Source organism: Tachypleus tridentatus, chromosome 1 (assembly GCF_004210375.1).
Source record: "Tachypleus tridentatus isolate NWPU-2018 chromosome 1, ASM421037v1, whole genome shotgun sequence".
NCBI lineage: Eukaryota > Metazoa > Arthropoda > Merostomata > Xiphosura > Limulidae > Tachypleus > Tachypleus tridentatus.
In genome coordinates this window covers 89,671,781-89,690,469 of record NC_134825.1, presented here as the reverse complement: position 1 = coordinate 89,690,469, position 18,689 = coordinate 89,671,781, and the positions used below count along the sequence as shown (strand labels likewise).

Genomic DNA, 18,689 nt, shown 5'->3' with positions numbered 1-18,689 from the left:
CTTGGTTAACACTTTGAGTCAAGTTTCTGGTGAAGGATTTAATAATTATTTTTAGGGTGTTTTAGGGTGTACTTTTCGCTTGGATAAAGTTTTGGGTTACGTTTCTGATAAACGTTTTGATAACTCTTTGAAGATGTTTCTAGTGTTCGCATGGTTAACTCATTTGAAGATGTTTCATGCAGTGTATTTTTTATTAGCTGTGTGGGACAAATTTTTAATGCATATATTGTTAAAAGTTTGGTGACAGATTTTTAATGTATACTTTGTTCTTTCTTTTGTATATGATTTCAATGAATGCTTTCTTAATTTTTTACTAATTTTGGAATATATTTATACACTATGTTCCTGTAAGAATATGTAGTTAGCATTCTAATTAGGTAGGCATAAATAAATTGATTTGAAACATTGTGAGATACCTTGATCAAGACGATACTGCAGGCCAACTCAATGTATATCTTAAACTTGGAGTAATACAAACACGGGCCTTGTCGTTTATGAAACGTGTTATTAAGTTTTATTGCTGCGGCTTAATTGACAGACACTCCTTGCATTTAAAAACATGGATAATAAGAAGCATTGATATAGACCTTGAACTTTTTCCTGCTACAACGTTCAAATGACAAGTGCTTCACTGAAGAAATCATGAGAGAACTCCATTCGCAAGTGACATTAGCTTTGCGCATGCTTAGAGCAACCAATGTGCAAGCTTGTCGCAAGTCACACGAAGGACGCAGACATTACGGCGCTGCCCAGAATTTTATTCTTATTATCTTGCAGAATATTTAACCACGTGATTAGAAACCCCATTAAAAAACTCAACGCTTTAATTTTTTCTCTATAATTAGTGAATTTTGCTTCAAATTAATTTATGCAAGTTTCTTTATGCTCAAACCAAGTTAATATAATTAAGTGTTTGTCGCTGCTAAGAGATAAACAGAGTGGAGTGATAATTAATCTAAGTTTATAAACTGTTAAATGAAACTGAGTACTGATAAGTGTGGAGTCAACACTAAATAAGATAAAGATCAAACATTATTATTGAAATGTCTCACTATGGTGTATCATTTTTGAAAATTAAACTTCATTTTATAGCAAATCCTTGATTCGGCTCTGTGTCTGACGTACCATTATTTTTTTTCACGCGTTTAGAAACTATAATGTAAAATTTTATGGTTAACTTCGGTAAGTGAATGTTAAGATAGGATTCCTATATTTGGGACACACTGTAACAAACACCAAACTGAAAATATTGTTTAATACTAGATTCTTTAGGTTTTGAAAGATGACTTGGAGATTATTGAAAATAAATGCTGAGGATTCATTTAGAGATGTTAATTTTCGTCAAACAAACCTCGTTTATTTCAAATTTTCTGAACTTCTTAAAGTTCTTTTTCTTTTCTTTGTTACTAGATGGCGTGGTAGTTAAGTGGATCACAGGTTCGAACCCATCACCGAAAATATTTGCAATTTTATCCATGAGGATGTTATAATTCGATTAGAGTAACCCAAGTGTTGGCGGTGGATGGTATTGACTAGTTGTTTTACCTCTAGTCTATTACTTTCAAATTATGGACGGCGAGCGCAAGTAGCTTTGTGCGAAATTAAAAAAAGCAAACAAACATTTCTTTTGTTTCATGGAAGTTTAATCAAAATAAACATAGTAGGTTTGAAAAAGTTAATGGACTGCAACTGCCTGTTGAAAGAGAAGGAAACGACATTTCGGCTTTTATACTAAGCCTTCGGTGTGGAAGTCAGTCGAAACTTCCACCTTCCTTTTTTATTCAACAGACAGTTGAAATCCATTAAAGTTCTCAAAAGAACATTTCCTTTGCTGCAGATTTTAAAATGACTAATCTATACCAAGCAATTTCACGTGTCGCGCTTCTTAATATCAAAACAGTGAGATTTGTCTTGTACATTAATTCCTCAAATAAGCTAATTATGTTTTATTCTATTGTGGTAGGGCTTAACAGTTGTAATCCTACTATTATTTTATCATTTGAAATACTTAATTATTTAAATTTCACTCTGTAGATATCTATTTTTATTTTACAGCTGCAAAGTTGAGGGGTTTGCTTCTCTTTTAATCTCACCGTAAACTATATGCAAGAGTATGTGGTAAGTAAAATATAACAAAAGAAGTAAGGGCACGACTTTATACCAGTTAAAGTATAGATTGGATGAATGAGTTGGAAGCAAAATATCCGAGTATAAGTCTGGCCAGTTAACTGCAACTTTTTTACTTTAAGCATTTAAATTTGCCAAGCTCTCCAACTTTCGTTATTCAATTTAAAGTTTCCTACAGTTGACAGATTTCTAGGTACTATTAATTAACGCATAAAGTCAACAGAAGTACACGAGTCACGTGTATGTATAACATATGCTTTATATTTGTTTTTATGTCTCATTAAAATAATTTATGGAACTTATCGAATTCTTAATTATTATAACTTGAAACGTGCTATTTTTATAGAGATCCCGGCATGACCAGGTGGTTAAGGCACTCGACAGGTAATATGAGGATCGCGGGTTCGAAACCCCGTTACACCAAACATGCTTGCCCTTTCAGGCGTGGGAGCATTATAATGCAACCGTCAATCCCACTATACGTTGGTAAAAGAACAACCCAAGAGTTGGCAGTGGGTGGTGATTACCAGCTGCCTTCCCTTTAGTCTTACACTGCTAAATTATGGACGGCTAGCACAGATAGCCCTCGAGTAGCTTTGCGCGAAATTCAAAAAACAAACAATTCTACTAGCTTGGAGGCACGTCACACCGATCATTATAAAAATAAAAAGACTATTTCGGAGAAAAGTAAATGATTTAAAAATTATATTCCAGAGCGATTTAAGTAATAATATTAAGGATTTTATAACATATTAACTGTATATACACATATATATTGTTTTCAGTAGTTGAAACATTTGTTTCGTGTGTGAATCTCATACAATTTAATATATAAAGCAATGATTTGTTGATTAGAATCACTTCCAATTAAATGCATAGTTTTGACTGTTATTGACAGTATTGTAATACTAAGTTTTATAGTGTGACGTTAGCATCATGGTAAATAGTTCATATTAAAATATCTGTTTTTGAGCCTATTTTTAAATAAAGAAAGTACATACAGCACTAATTATATGAAATTACCTGCATTAGCATCAAACTGAATATGCATATATGAGCTTAAAAAAGTACGCAACTGAACTTTCTTTAATTAAATTAAGCAGTTAAAAGAAAGAGGAACTACAACTGGGTACCAAATTGAAATCACTGACATCAAAATAAGTTAGAAAATTGCATATCTTTTTAATTTATTATTTTGCTAACTGCACTATTAACCTTTTATTTTATAATGCCTTGTATGCTTCCTATCCTGCTAAAACGAATAGCTAAAACCGACATTCATCATGCATTATTTAAATAATAAGCAGTTTAAAATATTTGTGCTTTAAACAAACAGTATAATTTTAAAATTTGCTTTCATTGTTTTAATACTATCTTCTTGTGTCCTATTGAGCACGTGACGCATGACGAAAACATTTCACCATTTTAATAACCTGAGACATGTTCTGAGCATGAACCATCATATTGTGCCTAAGGACAGCTCCGGAGAGTGAGTTACAGAATGTGTACTGTGTTGTCTGAGAGATCTATTGGTAAATACAGAGGATCACACACTACAGATTGTTCTCTGTCACTTCGAGTGTTTGGTTAACAAAGACACTTATCTGCAGCCGTAAATCGAATACCATTTTGTGTACATATCTTCAGTTTTCGGAGGATCTGAATTCATCTCAAATTTTACAACAACCCTCATTATTGACCATTCTCAACAACACATTTGTTCAAAACAACTAAAGGTACAGACATGCCACAAGCATACAAAACGCAACAAGACTATCAAAATTTTGTTTAATTATTTTTCAAAAATTAAAAATAAAGAAAAAATTCACTTAAATGAAAAATAAAAACTTTTATAAATAGTGTGTTTTTTCTCATGCAATTATTAGAAAAAATCCTTTCCAAAAAATACGGCATTTCAGTACTCTTAATGTCAAACTTGTTGTAAGAAATTGACTGAAAAGTTGAATATCTGAAGATTTATCGTATTGTCCTATCTTTTTGTTATTATTCGATTGACACATCTTATAGTTTTTAATATATATAGCAACAACCGTAATTTTATGTTCATGAAAATTCTTCCTGATTTACTTTGTAAAACTACGACCGTTTAAAGTACAATAATTTCGTGTTTCATTTACATAATTTCACACTGAGTTTCATAAACTATATCACAAAATTGTGATTTTAAGACCTTCTGCGTCATTTACACTAAAATCTCTTTTTCACTAAAATTAACAAAGGTGCTATGACATTGTTTTGCCTTGAAATAACAATATCATTGTTTTATTTATATGTGTGTGTGTGTTTGCCTTAGTTAACTTACAGAGTATGAAAACAATTATTACCCATGACAATTTAAATCACTGTCGGACGAAAATTCCGCGAACGCAAATAGATATACGTCTTGTGTGAAGGATTTCAGATGGAAAGGCACATGTGAGGTGAACGTGAAATCATAAACACTTTCCCACTTCATTCAAAACAATCAGTGTCCATATTGTCAGTTTAATTACGCGAGAAAATTTGAGGTTCCAAAACAAGTGTCAAAAAAATGTGTAGGCCTTGTATGTTTTATTAGTGTAAGTTCATGTGTATAACGTTAGATCGAAATAAAATAGTGAGACTTTCAGCGGATTACTAACGTGGCCTAGTGGTTAGCGTGCCTGTATTGTGAATCCAGAGATTGATGGCTTCCGACCAGTTACTGCAAACACACGCTGTACACTGTGGAGTTGTGAGTTACACTTGAAAACCGATAGTGAAATCCCACTATCTGATCAGGCAGGGGCTGTCAGCGAATGCTGATGATTAGGTGCTTTGCTTCTAAACCAGTGCTTCTCAACCTTTTCCAACATCACTCACCCCTGTAAGTTTTTCACAACACCTCAGTCATCGTAGTTCGAAAAAAAAAAACTAAATTAAAATGAAAAATTCTTTATTAAGACTTAACCATACGTTAGACTAGAACAAAATTGAATATAACATAAAATAGACAACAAAAAATAAATGTATTTATCAAGCTACAACTAGAATAAATTATTAAAAACTAATTAATTTAATTTGTTTTATAATCGATAATACACATTCACCCTGATTCTAATCTCATTAACTCCTGGGTGAACCAGTCATTTCAGTTGAGAAACACTCATCTCGACTGTTTATATTATGAGATGACCATGCATCGCCCTAGCGTAGCTTTGCGCATCAATCTAAAACAAAATATCATTTGGGTTTAAAATATAATACCTTCAAATTAAATGTTCTTACACTTAACTTACTTTACGAATAACTAATAACTTTAATTACAACATTATATTTCAGCTTCCTTTACTACTAAAGGTTTACGTTTAACAAACTATTGTGTTTGAATAGGCTTTTCATTTTATTATGATGATGATTTGGGCGTTTCACAGCGATGACAATAAGAATTAAAAGATATTATAATTCACCATTAGCAATCTGAAGTACATTAGCTTATTAAAAGGGAAATGCTTAGAACAAAGCAAATCATTTGCTAGTTGTTTAGCTAAACTTTAGTTAGTATTTGCACAGTTTATAAGTTTTGTGTCGCTATACTTTTGGATTCCTGGTAATATTCACTATGTTCATGCAGAACTGCAAACCATGAGAAGAGTTCAAGCATTGTGCAGAACTAAATACCATTTAGATGGGTTTGACGTATTGAAGGGTTACGTATTGAGAGAAATTGAAGTATTGTATAGTTACGTGTGCGATGAGAAACTACTTACAGAGTTACGTGTGGAACTAGAGACTATGAGAGGAATTGTAGTATTAGATAGCTTAGTTACTTGTGCAACTATGGTAGATATCATGGACGATACTTTTGGAACTTGAAAATAAGGAAATGGATGAAATATAATTTTGGTGTTTAACATTTCAATTACGAACGCATCTATCAGTTTCTGATTAAGATATACACATTGCTACTGGCCTACATCTAAAAGAGAATTACTGTAAAATTTATTCACCGTTCGCAATCGTTCTCAAATGAAGTAAATATTATTTATTAGAGACAGATAAAGTTAGCCAAGCGTTTACTTTGACCTTCTAGATTCCGTGAAATGAAGAAAGGTGAACAAAGAAAGGAAGAACAATCAAAATGTTACAGTTGTCTATTTTTCCCTGTTTAAAATAAATATCCATTTACAGAGCTAAACAAAATCAATTAACCTTTGTCAGAGAATTACTGTCGCTAAAGTTTTGAATATAATCCTTTTAATGCAAAAATGCATCTGGTATTATTAACTGATACGTGAAAGGAACAAATGTGGTACAGTGTTCATTCTACTTTCGCGCATGCGCAATTTGATAATTTTCAATGAAAACAGTGGAATGTTTTTCTAAACTACAACGTGTAAAGTCAGTGAAGTCGTTATTAGGAAAAGGATTAAAGAATAGTACATTAAAACTGGAAGTGATTTTATTGTGTAAATATTGTAAATGTTTTTCAAAGTTTAAAATATGACTATTATAGGGGTTAAACATGAAAAAATAACGTGATAATTAAGTATCCCACATAAAATCTCGAATTTTCCGGAATAAAACCATAGGAAACGGAGCTGTTCTGAAAACGAGACGAATGGTCTCAGTATACACTGCTGGCCAAAATCTTAAGGCCAATGAATAAAAAGAAAAAATATGCATTTTGCGTTGTTAGACTCAACCACTTATTTGAATAGAGCTTCGAAAGATGAAAATAAGGAAAGGGAAAAAAAATAAAAAACTTTATAGCATTTAATAGGAAAAATGTGAACACTATGAAATTAGCCTAAATACTAACTGGTCAAACGTTTAAGACCATACTGAAACGAAGCGTTAATCGGTAAACACGTAACGAAATTTAGTCATTTGTGTTCAAGCATTAACGTTGTTAACATCTCCGTCTGACATCTCCTGTGTTACATTGGGTAAAAACATGACAAAGGCTAAAAAGTTGACAGAGTCTGAACGTGGCAGAATTGTCGAGCTGCAAAAGCAAGGTCTCTCTCAACGTGCCATCGCTGGTGAGATTGGGGGTAGTAAAATTGCTCTTGCAAATTTCTTAAAAGACCCTGAGGGATACGGAACAAGAATTTCAAGTGGTCGGCTTAAGAAAATTTCGCCGGCGTTGAGCAGGAGAATTCGACAGGTTGTCCGGCAAGACACCAGCCTATCGTCGAACCAGATTAAGGCCCTTACGGACGCAGAATGCAGCTCACGAACAATAAGACGGCATCTACGAGAGAAAGGCTTTAAAAACTGTAAATGTCTTCAAAGGCCACGCCTCCTTTCACACCACGAAACATCTCGGTTAAACTTTGCTGAGAAGCACCAAACATGGGACGTAAAAAGTGGACGAAGTTTTTTTTTCTGATGAAAAAAAATTTAACCTGGATGGTCCAGATGGCTTCCAACGTTACTGGCACGGTAAGGATATCCCACCGGAGACATTTTCTACATGACACAGTGGAGGAGGTTCCATCATGGTCTGGGATGTTTTCTCCTTCCACGGAACAATGGAGCTTCAGGTTATATAGGAGCGTCAAACAGCAGCATGTTGGAGAGAGCATCCTTATTGGTTGAAGGTCCTCGCTTTTGTGGAAATGACTGGATCTTTCAGCAGAACAATGCTGAAATCCACAATGCCCGCAGGACAAAGGACTTTTCATGTCGAATAACGTTATTCATTTGGACCATCCAGCGTGTTCGCCCGAACTGAACCCTATTGAAAATGTTTGGAAGAGGATGGAAAGGAACGTTTATAGAAATGAACGTCAATTCCAAACAGTGCATGATCTTCGTGATGCCATCGTCACCACTTGGAATAACATTCCAGCCAGCCTTCTGCAAACGCTCTTATCGACCATGCCAAAGCGAATGTTTGAAGTTATTTGCAATTACGGCTGTGCAACTCACAACTGAGACCTCTTGTTGGGCATTTCCTACCCTGTTTAGAACTTGTTTTTGGTTTGGTCTTAAACTTTTGACTAGCTAGTATTTAGGCTAATTTCATAGTGTTCACATTTTCCCTATTAAATGCTAAAAAGTTTTTATTTTTATTTTCCCTCTTCTTATTTTCATCTTTCGAAGCTCTACTCAAATAAGTGGTTGAATCTAATAACACAAATTGCATATTTTTCTTTATGTTCAATGATCTTATTATTTTGGCCAGCAGTGTATATACAAGAGGCAAAGTAAAACGTTTTGACTCAGGCTAGTGTTGTTATAATGTACAATACATACAATATCAAAATCACCTTATGCTATACACGGGCTAAACTTAAAACTCAGTCATAGTTGTCTCTAATTTAGAACTTCTGACCAGATGTATAACAACTACTGATCAACACCCACTGCCTAAACAGCTGTCTTAACTAAATAGCGGAACTGTCTGTCACTTACATGACATTCCCAAATCTAAAATTGCAAATTGCATTCAGATATATATCAGGGGTTCCAGTCTTGGACCTACTGATCCACAGTCTGCCCTGTTAACTACTAGAGTGACTAGATCACAATGGATCTCCTAATTATATCTATGAGAGCTCAAGGATAAAGAAAATTAACGTATGTTATGTTCCCTCGGATACTCTCATTATTATATCAGAATGCTAAAGGATAAATGAAAATCTAGATCGGCGGATGGTATTTTTTTATGAATTTTAGTGATTTTTGTTGCAACTCTGTGTCGCTGGAAGGTCACCACTATGAATACAGGAAGGCTTTGAACATAATATTTGTGTGCTATCTCTTCCATAACCTTCCCTAATTTCGAACTAAAGGTAGCTAGTGAAAAACATCCACCGCCAATCCTTGGGCTACTTCTATCTGATCAGTTTGACCTATGGAGTGATGTTTTGCGACAACGGCGCGAGAACGTGAATCTTCAAATTCAGAGTCCAATCTCTCTTTAATCAATAGGCCACGCCTTCGTTCTTAATTTATAATTTATTGTGACTAAGCGTCAACATATATTGGTGTGTTTTACGTTCTTCTTGTGTAGTGACATATTCTATTTTGGTTTTAGTATGTTTCATTACCTCTTGTTACTTATAACGTAAAAACAAGTTTTCTGAAGATTATTTTTCATTCAATCTTTACTGGCGGGTTTAAAACTAACTTAATTATCTTAAGTTAACCGAACTTCATTTGATGTTTACTGTGAACAGGACCAAAAATATCATTAGCAGTAAGGATACCCAATGAGGCATCGTACGTTTTAGTGTCTTTAATCATTGATTTAGGATGTATTGATTTTTATGGAGGACTGTCTCGATTGATTTACATGCTGTTTTTAAATAACTTTTGTTTTGAGTTTATATTTAATTTAGTTTTTTTAATAATCAATATAATTAGTATTCGTGACACGTGTTAAGTAGTAGAGCAAAAAAAAAGTACTTGATATCAATAAACTGATACGTGACTGTTAGAAAATGCATTCATGCACCACTACGACAGAATCACTGGAACAAGGATATCCTTCAGCGAAAAGGCTGAAGGTCGAGGTAAGGGGTGCCCACCATTCACGTCCTTTCATTTACATGACGACGTTCCGGAGTCTCCTGAAGGTCATTCCGAGCCCAAGGGAGGTAACTTCACGTGCAGAGCCTCGTAGATCTCTCGTCACGGTAATTACACACAAATTTAAAACCCACCTTTTTTTCTTCTCTACTTGTTTACAGCAAATTGCAACGGATTCCTTCCGGCTCACTGTTTATTCATGCTACAGAGTAGCAGTTATTTCGACCAGCTCCGGGTACTTCTAACTCCCACCCGACACCAATCTTTTCGGAAGTGTGAGGGTTGATTTTCAACTGGTTCGTCCACAACTTTCCCTCCAAGGAAACCTTTCTATGTATCGAAGATCCATAGTAATAATAATTTACAGATTTATAAAAGTCAGTTTATATTTTGCGATTGGTTTCGTGATGTTTTTGGCAGTGGTCATCATGGTCTGAGCTTGCAATTGAAACATCTTGCTCTAACTTTCGAAGTTCTAGAACACCAAGTGTAGGATTTAGCTTTATTAGAGGCATGTATATACACCATTCTTTATCAGAGTATATGTAATGGCAATTAATTCTATAACTTAGCTGTTTCAAAAGTTTCAATCAAATAATTTTTGTTGTTGTTAAAAATTCAATTTTCTCTGTGAAGATCAAACAGAATAATTAGTTCCTGTAAAAAGTATCCTCAAGCAAATTTGTAATTACGTGGACTATTGTAGTGGGTGGAAAAGTGGGCTTATCCTAAGTGCCGATAGGTTCAAAAGACCATATCCAACTAAATAGTTAAAATGTTTCTTTTAAATATTTTAACTAGCATTTCGTATAGTAATTCAACACAGCATTTCAACTAGCAGTTTATATAATGAATCAACACGGTGTATATTCACTTAGTTTACTCAAACAAAATGAAAATGAAATATAGCCAGCAAATAATACAGCACAAACATTTGCGCACAATTCAAATAAAATACTGATGATTTATTTAAATTAATAACAAACATATTTCAAGGGACACTCTTATTCAAAATATACGAGATCAAGTTTCAAACTGTATTACGTCTGTTGAACAGCTATCTAAAAGTTATTCAAAATTAGCTGAAGTACTCCTCTTCTGAAGAGAAGTTATGCAAATTCATTATTAACGAAGGTTATCTTAGGACATGAAAAGCTACTTCCTTTATACGTTTCTGTAAAAGACAAAACATACGCCCAAGATAACTGCCACACATTAAATGTGAAACCGCAAATTTGCAAGAATCTCCGAATGGATCTAACAAACACTCATGCCAAATTTGGTGAAGGTCCATCAACAGGGAGCAATGTAGTGGTTAAAATCGCCTATAAGACTCACAAAACACAAAATACAAACCTTAGTGATTGGTAGTTTGTCTTCGTCTTTCTCTACATAGGCTGTTCTTCTCATTTTGCCATCCGTTTACTCTTCTTACTATGCATTAACTGCGGGTTTTTTTGTTGTTGTTTTTCTACAGTAGTCTGGAATATCTTCTCCGCGTGCGAGGTGAAGAGGAATAATCAATTCCTGAACACTCCAGTTGGGTTAGGTTCTCGAACCTTTTCTGAAAACTAAATAGTTCTTCCAGATAGGGGCCTGGCATGGCCAAGCGTGTTAAGGCGTGTGATTCGTAATCTGAGGGTCGCGGGTTCGCATCCGCATCGCGCCAAACATGCTCGCCCTCCCAGCCGTGGGGGCGTTATAATGTGACGGTTAATTCCACTATTCGTTGGTAAAAGAGTAGCCCAAGAGTTGGCGGTGGGTGGTGATGACTAGCTGCCTTCCCTCTAGTCTTACACTGCTAAATTAGGGACGGCTAGCACAGATAGCCCTCGAGTAGCTTGGTGCGAAATTCAAAAACAAACAATTCTTCCGGATAGATAGAATTTGTAAAAACTTAAAAACACAGAAATGATTATTAATCGCTGATAATATCATATAATAGGAGACAATACTAAGCCAGTTACAGCTGTGCATCAAAATGTTTTAAAAGCTATTATTAACCACTAAATGAAAACATTGACGAATTTTGTTTTAGCATTCTCCTAAGCCATCATCTAGTTAGAAGAAATCGTAATTTTCGGGCACTCACATTAATTTCATAAAAATGACCTATTGTGTGTGATATAAAATAATAATATACTATTAATGAAAAGGTAAAGGACTTATGTCATTCAAACACAACGATTTAATTATTCATACCAATTTTAAAATATATTAATACAATTAAAAAAACAGAACATGTTACATAATTTAGGTTTTTATACCTTGCACAAATAAATAAAAACGGAAAGTCAACCTTCTACTAAACGTTGTAAGGAAAAACTTAAACAAGTTCCGCAAAACAGTCTGTGACTGAACAAAAACCACAGCATACCAATATCTTAATTTCTGGAAATTAAATCACGTGACCCTAGGCTTTGTGTAAAACAGGATAAATTATAAATGACTGGAATGTTTTACTCTGTTAAATCCTGTTCAAAAGAAAATGTCAAAAAAGTGAGATTGGTAGAGAGTAGCGTGTCTTTATTTAGTTAACAAAGAACAGTAACTATTGTCTGAAGTTAACAAAAACAATCACCCATTGTTCAGTGAACGTCATCTTAAGTAAGATATATCCACTACTGTAGAGTAATGCATACATATCTGCGGTATTTCAGTGTAGTATACAAAATCAAGAGCTGAAATAACTTTTTTGAAGCATATAAATGCGTACTTCACAAATGCATATTTTACACATACTTTGAATTCTGTTAAGAGTGTATGAAAGTCTAAAAATGTTTGTACGTTTTTGATTAGCACAAAGTATCTCTGGATGCTTGTAAGAAATAAACTCAAATAGATTTGATCGCAGTACCTCAATATTGATATCATTGAACCAATCAATAAGCAGTGATATTCATGAAACATATTAGACATTAATTTCTCACACAATGCTATCGAACTTAAGGACATCTGCCTTTGACAAAATAATAATAATAATTTTCATGGAAAACCAACTAGCTTCTTAAACTTCGAAAAATACTACATATTAGTCCACAAGAAATAATGTATTTAGCTAGGTTATTTTTCATTACAAGTCTGGGTTTGGTATGCAAGTATAAGCTGAAATAAAAATAATATGTTATATTTACGACATTCACATTTACTGTGTAAACTCTCACAATATAAGCTGGCTAAGTTACAATACACCAGCAAGTTAAAAACGGTAAAGCTCCAATATAAACAAATATTACGATATACATTCTTGCACAAAACTAAGAAAACAGGAATATCTTTCATCTTTGTGATCTTTATGGCGTAGAGTATTAATTATTTTCAGACATAAGGTTAGTGTTTTTAAGAAACCTTTACATGCATTATTTCTAATAATATCGTGTCATACTAATTCAAAACATAAAACTTTCTTTAATATTAATAACTATATTTTACATCACGATTTAAAAAACGAAATCTGGCGAGGCAGTAGGAACTAATACGTCTACATTTTGTAATAAAAAAATCATATTAACTGCAGATAGTTTTCCTCACCTTTCCTCTTAGTTTGTCAATTTCAGATTTAAAATCAGAGACGTGTAAAAATAACATTTGATGACAGATAACCTTCGAGCATGTATTACAATAATTTGTTTCACCTATTGTAACTGTTTACTCAAATCCTAATTTGCAGTAACTAATTGCTACAGCGCCAGATCTAGATTAATTTCACGAATTCAAAATCACGTTATGAAGTACTTCGGCCTACCTACAAATCATATTAAAGTAAACAGATTTTTACACACAAATTAAATAAAAAACATGAACTAAAAGCAGTTCACAAATTATAAAGTTAATTAACGAACTAGTTTTGACGCACTAGGTACATTAAGTATACCCTTGAAAATAATGTGCGTGGCACGCCGTAACTTGTTTGTTTGTTTGTTTTGGAATTTCGCACAAAGCTACTCGAGGGCTATCTGTGCTAGCCGTCCCTAATTTAGCAGTGTAAGACTAGAGGGAAGGCAGCTAGTCATCACCACCCACCGCCAACTCTTGGGCTACTCTTTTACCAACGAAAAGTGGGATTGACCGTCACATTATAACGCCCCCACGGCTGGGAGGGCGAGCATGTTTGGCGCGACTCGGGCGCGAACCCGCGACCCTCAGATTACGAAGCGCACGCCTTAACGCGCTAGGCCATGCCAGGCCCCACGCCGTAACTAGTCACACCAAACTTGCTCGCCCTTTCAGTCATTAGCACGTTATAATGTGACGGTCAATCTCACTATTCGTTGGTAAAAGAGTAGTCCAAGAGTTGGCGGTGGGTGGTGAAGACTAGCTGCCTTCTCCCTATACTTTCACTGTAAAATTAGGTACGGCTAACGCAGATAGCTCTCGTGTAGCTTTGGGCGAAATTCAAAACAAACCACACCGAAACTGGTCGTGCAATTAAATGTATATTTTCTAAATTAATTTTAGGTAATTATTGGTTTTTTAGAACTAAACTGTGATTTATAAAGCTCTTTATCTTAATACCATCCTCTAATTCAGTTGTTCGTGTTTTTTTATTCGTTTTCATCATTTTTGAACCGTAACGAAACATAACAAGTCAGAAATATCTAAAACAACGAAACGAAACAACAAATATTAGAAGCTTTGTCTTTCAAATAACACTGTTGTTAAAGTAGTTTTAAAACAATAAGATTCCAAATATTTTGACGTGACGGAATAAGTGCGTTCTTTTGAAATCTACACGCTTTATGAAATTTAATCCTTACATTGTTAACTCTGTTTTATCTTTAAAACAACGCATACTTAACATTAATTACGTGCAAGATAAAATATTTGGAAAATTCCATTTCTTTATGAATCGTACAACTAAAAAATCTCTGTGCTTAGATTCGTTATTATTTCTATAATGTATTAATGGTTCCTTATACGAAAAAAAACTATTTGTTCGAAATATATCTGTGTTTTAAAGCAGGTAGTCAGTCTTTCTTACAACGTATACCATCTAATAAAATCGTAGCCTACGTAGCCAGACAGAAATGGCACTGTTTATTATTATATAAAGCAAAAAATATCCATGTGCATATGAACCCTACCTATTGTATATCTTTCGTTGATTCTAATATATAATTAAAGTCACTACATTTCTTAATGAACATGTACGTTCTTCTCAAATTAATAAATGGTTTGTGTTTTTTTATGTATAAAGTTAAGCGTAGCCATATGCCTCAATGGAAGTACGTCTCTTTAAATCTATAAATAATTTTGTTTTTATGTTGAGTTACATATAACCACGTGCTTCAATAAACATATACATTATTTTTAAGTAAATAACTTCCTTGTTTACAGATATATATTCAGGTACATATACCAGCATATATACTCACTTCCCTTATATATAATCATGCTATTCCACCTGACTTTAAATGAGCATTAAGTCATGGTTTAACCCTTGACCTTCAGTTGCCTGTTATTGTCTTTTAATACACACGATACTAAGTTTGATATTCAAACTTGAAGGTGTTGTTACTTTTTAAAGTTTACTAAAACAAATGAAGACTTATGAATTACTAAAGCAGTCAACACTGTATACCAAACATATATTTTAAACCTCTGTGCATATTTTAAAACTTCAAATGCTACTTAGAAAGAAAAAAAACATCACAGTTTTCTTCCTGTAAAGAAGGAGAGAAAGAACGGGTCACTTACAGAATTTTTGAAAACTAAAGTCACTAACACGTACATTTAGCAGTACTAATTAAAACATAGGAGGCGTTGCAATCACTTCAGGGGCATGCAATTACACATATATACTAGTGGCTCAGAAATATAACAAACAAAAAGAAAGAAGAGTTCAAGGGTGAATCAGGGACACCAACACTGGCTAAATGCCATATATACTTTTTCTTATGATGTCTAACCTCTACTATTAAAAAACAGCAATCTTAGGCAAGCTGTTAGAGTTCATGGTTACATAGAGCTACATAGATCTTATAACATCAGAAGAATTTCAAACAGTCGGATGTTTTTTAAAGCAAATGTGGCTATTAAAATAAACCATGGTTGTACTTTACAAAATTTCTCATATTATAGTTTCTCTAAAAGTGAAATTTGATGTTAACTTTATTATAGTTTTTGTGAAGATGAATTTACAGAAAAAGCAGCCAATATCTTTTCCAAGTGTTATAATTTGTACGTATTACATTGTATTTTAAAGATAAAATAATATTTCTATAAAATTGAATCAACAACAACAAAATTTGAATAAATTTGTTTGTTAATAGTTAAGCACAAAGCTACACAATAGGCTATTTGTGTTGCGCCCACAACGGATATATAAACTCTGTTTTTAAAGTTATAAGTCTACAGATTTACCGCTGTACCACTAGGGGGCGTATGAATAGAAATTCTTAGGACCGTGAAACGCTGGTCTATAGGACAACCGCACGTTCATGACTGCTAAGAACTTTGCTCTTTACTCTACGATGTGTAATTCGTCTGCACAGAGGTCCTTCAGTTACTTACCTCTTGAAAACAAGCTTATCTAATGTTCCATTCTGGGTTAAGTTTCTACCTTCAGCTTGTAAGGACTACCATTAACGAAATCAGTTGATAGGCGAACCCTTAAGTCTTGAAGGTTACCGCTCTTACTTACGACAAACCTTTACTATCAGTAAGCAGACACTTATCAACACTTTCATGATTTCTTCTCTCCGTGCCTGTGTAAATACTTAAACGTTTTTAATAACAGTATAGTCCATTACTTTGCTAAGAAACAAATTTTCAGTCTTGTACTACTAACCAGCAACTTGTCTTTAATGTGGACACATTGGTATCAGCATCTATTTTTTGTCCTTTTAGCAACAACACATAAATAAAGAGAAATGAAGAAGTTGATGCCGTTCACGGTGATATGATAAATCCTCAACATTCAGAAGGTGAAGTAAAACACTTTTTCACGTAAATATTGTTATCTTAAAGTGTTGGAACACACAAACACGCTTTTATAAGTTTTGCCACAACCTTTTGCCTAACATTTAAGTATTTGAACATTTACTTTAACCACGTTATGACTCTATATATCAGGTCATCCCTTAAAAAATGTCCGAATTTAGGTTCAGAAGAAGAGAAAGGATTTCAAACGCTTATAGTGAATGTTATTTAATCAATAATGTATGTTCCTTTATTGTTAATTACTTCCTGCCAACGATTCACAAGCTTCTGAAAGTCACTTCTATAAAATTCTTGGAGTTTGGAGGAAAAGAATGTAAGAGGATAGTTTTAAAATTTTCACGTGTTCCAAGCTCTTTCAAGACTATCAAGATAGTTCTGTAAACGTCGGAATAAATGATAATCAGATGGGACAAGGTCTGGAGAATAAGGAAGATGTGGAAGTTTCTCCCAGTCTAGCTCTTCAATCTTTGCACATGCGATCCTTGCTTTATGGGGCCGTGCATTATCCTGGTGTAACACAACATCTTTACGATTGATCAAAGCAGGCCATCTTTTTTTTCAGTGCAAATTTCAAGCGCTCTAACTGTTTACAATAGAAGTCTGATGTAATCGTTACATTGAGTGGCAGCAACTCAAAGTGGATCACACCAACAATATCTCACCAAACTCTTAACAAGTCTTTCCTAGGATGGAGGTCCATTTTTGGCTGTGCTTTAGCCAATTTACCTTCACTGAGCCATTGTCTGCAGTGCTTAACATTTTTATAAGACATCCATTTTTCATCTCCAGTCACTAACCTGTTCAAAAAAGGTAAGTATCGTTCACGAGAATGCAGAGAAGTGCAAATGTCCACTCTGATTCTAGGAATGGCTTCTGTCAAATCATAGGAGACCCATTTTTCAAGGTTAGACACCTTTCGAAGCTGTTGCAGATGACGGTGAAATACTGAATTGGTTTTATTAAGCTTCTGTGCTAGTTCTTCAACTGTTACAGCACAATCTTTATCAAGTGCAGTCAGCAGCAAGTCATCATTAAACTCAACAGGACGACATGAACGTGGTGCATCACTGAAGCTGTAGTCACCTGATCTGAACTTCTGAAACCACCTTTGACATTTTCTTTAATTGAGAGACTCTGCACCAGAAACACCTTGAATGTTTCGTGTAGTTTCTGCTACACTATTGTCTTTTTTAAACTTATAAAGCAATATATATGCCTAATGTGCTCCTCAAACACATTCATCTTTATAAGGATTTATTTGATTAATGATCTGAACAAGTGGATTTGGTTTAGTTTCTTTTATTTGTCTGAACATCTCTATACACATCCTACCACATATTTTAGTCATTACAACCTTCTACAAAGACAGAAATAATGATGCACTTTCTGTATTAAATTTTTGGGCATTGCTTATGAAATGACCTGATAGTAGGTTAGAAAGAGAGAAAAAATATTTATACGTAAAAATCAGTTTTTAAATACGTGCGTAGCCTCAAACTGTTAATGAGTGATTTAGTAAAAAGGTAAAAAGTAAATAAATAAATTGCATGGAAAATTATTATTTTTGTTAATTCTGTTATATCTGTATTAATTGAAAACAAATAATTTGTTTCGTTGAGCTTTGAACAGAGCTACAAAAGGCCTACCTGTGTTAGCTATCTCTAATTTTGAGGAGATGGACAAGAAGTTAGCTGTGGTACTGTAGTTATTTCGAAAAGTTAAACTTGAGTGTCACTCTTTTAACGCACTTACTGTCTTAAACTGGATAATGCGATTTTTCTTGGCGGTGGCAGGACGAGAGACGTGAAACCTCAGCTATACTGTGTGTGTATGTTTTTCTTATTGAAAAGCCACATCGGGCTATTTGCTGAGTCCACCGAGGGGAATCGAGTCCTGATTTTAGCGTTGTAAATTCGAAGAATTAATGCTGTACCAGCAGGGAACTCTCAGCTATACTATTTAGCACATTAACTACGAGGAGCGCTAAGCTTAAAAGAGCAGCAGTATAACAACTTTTCATTTTCATGAATAACCGATGGTTCCTAAGATATTTTCTTTACGAGATTGGTGGACAGAATGAGGGCTAGTGAGCCCTGACT

At 34.1% G+C, this 18,689-nt stretch overlaps 1 long non-coding RNA gene across 1 annotated transcript in view; it reads right to left on the bottom strand.

Annotated features, from left to right (window-relative positions):
* The window catches only part of LOC143255276 (uncharacterized), a 48,106-nt gene extending 31,627 nt beyond the window's left edge, over positions 1–16,479 (bottom strand). The window contains exon 1 of the long non-coding RNA XR_013030501.1: positions 16,162–16,479. This is a non-coding gene — a long non-coding RNA (uncharacterized LOC143255276). The remainder of the gene's footprint in view (positions 1–16,161) is intronic.
* Positions 16,480–18,689: the final 2,210 nt, after the last annotated feature.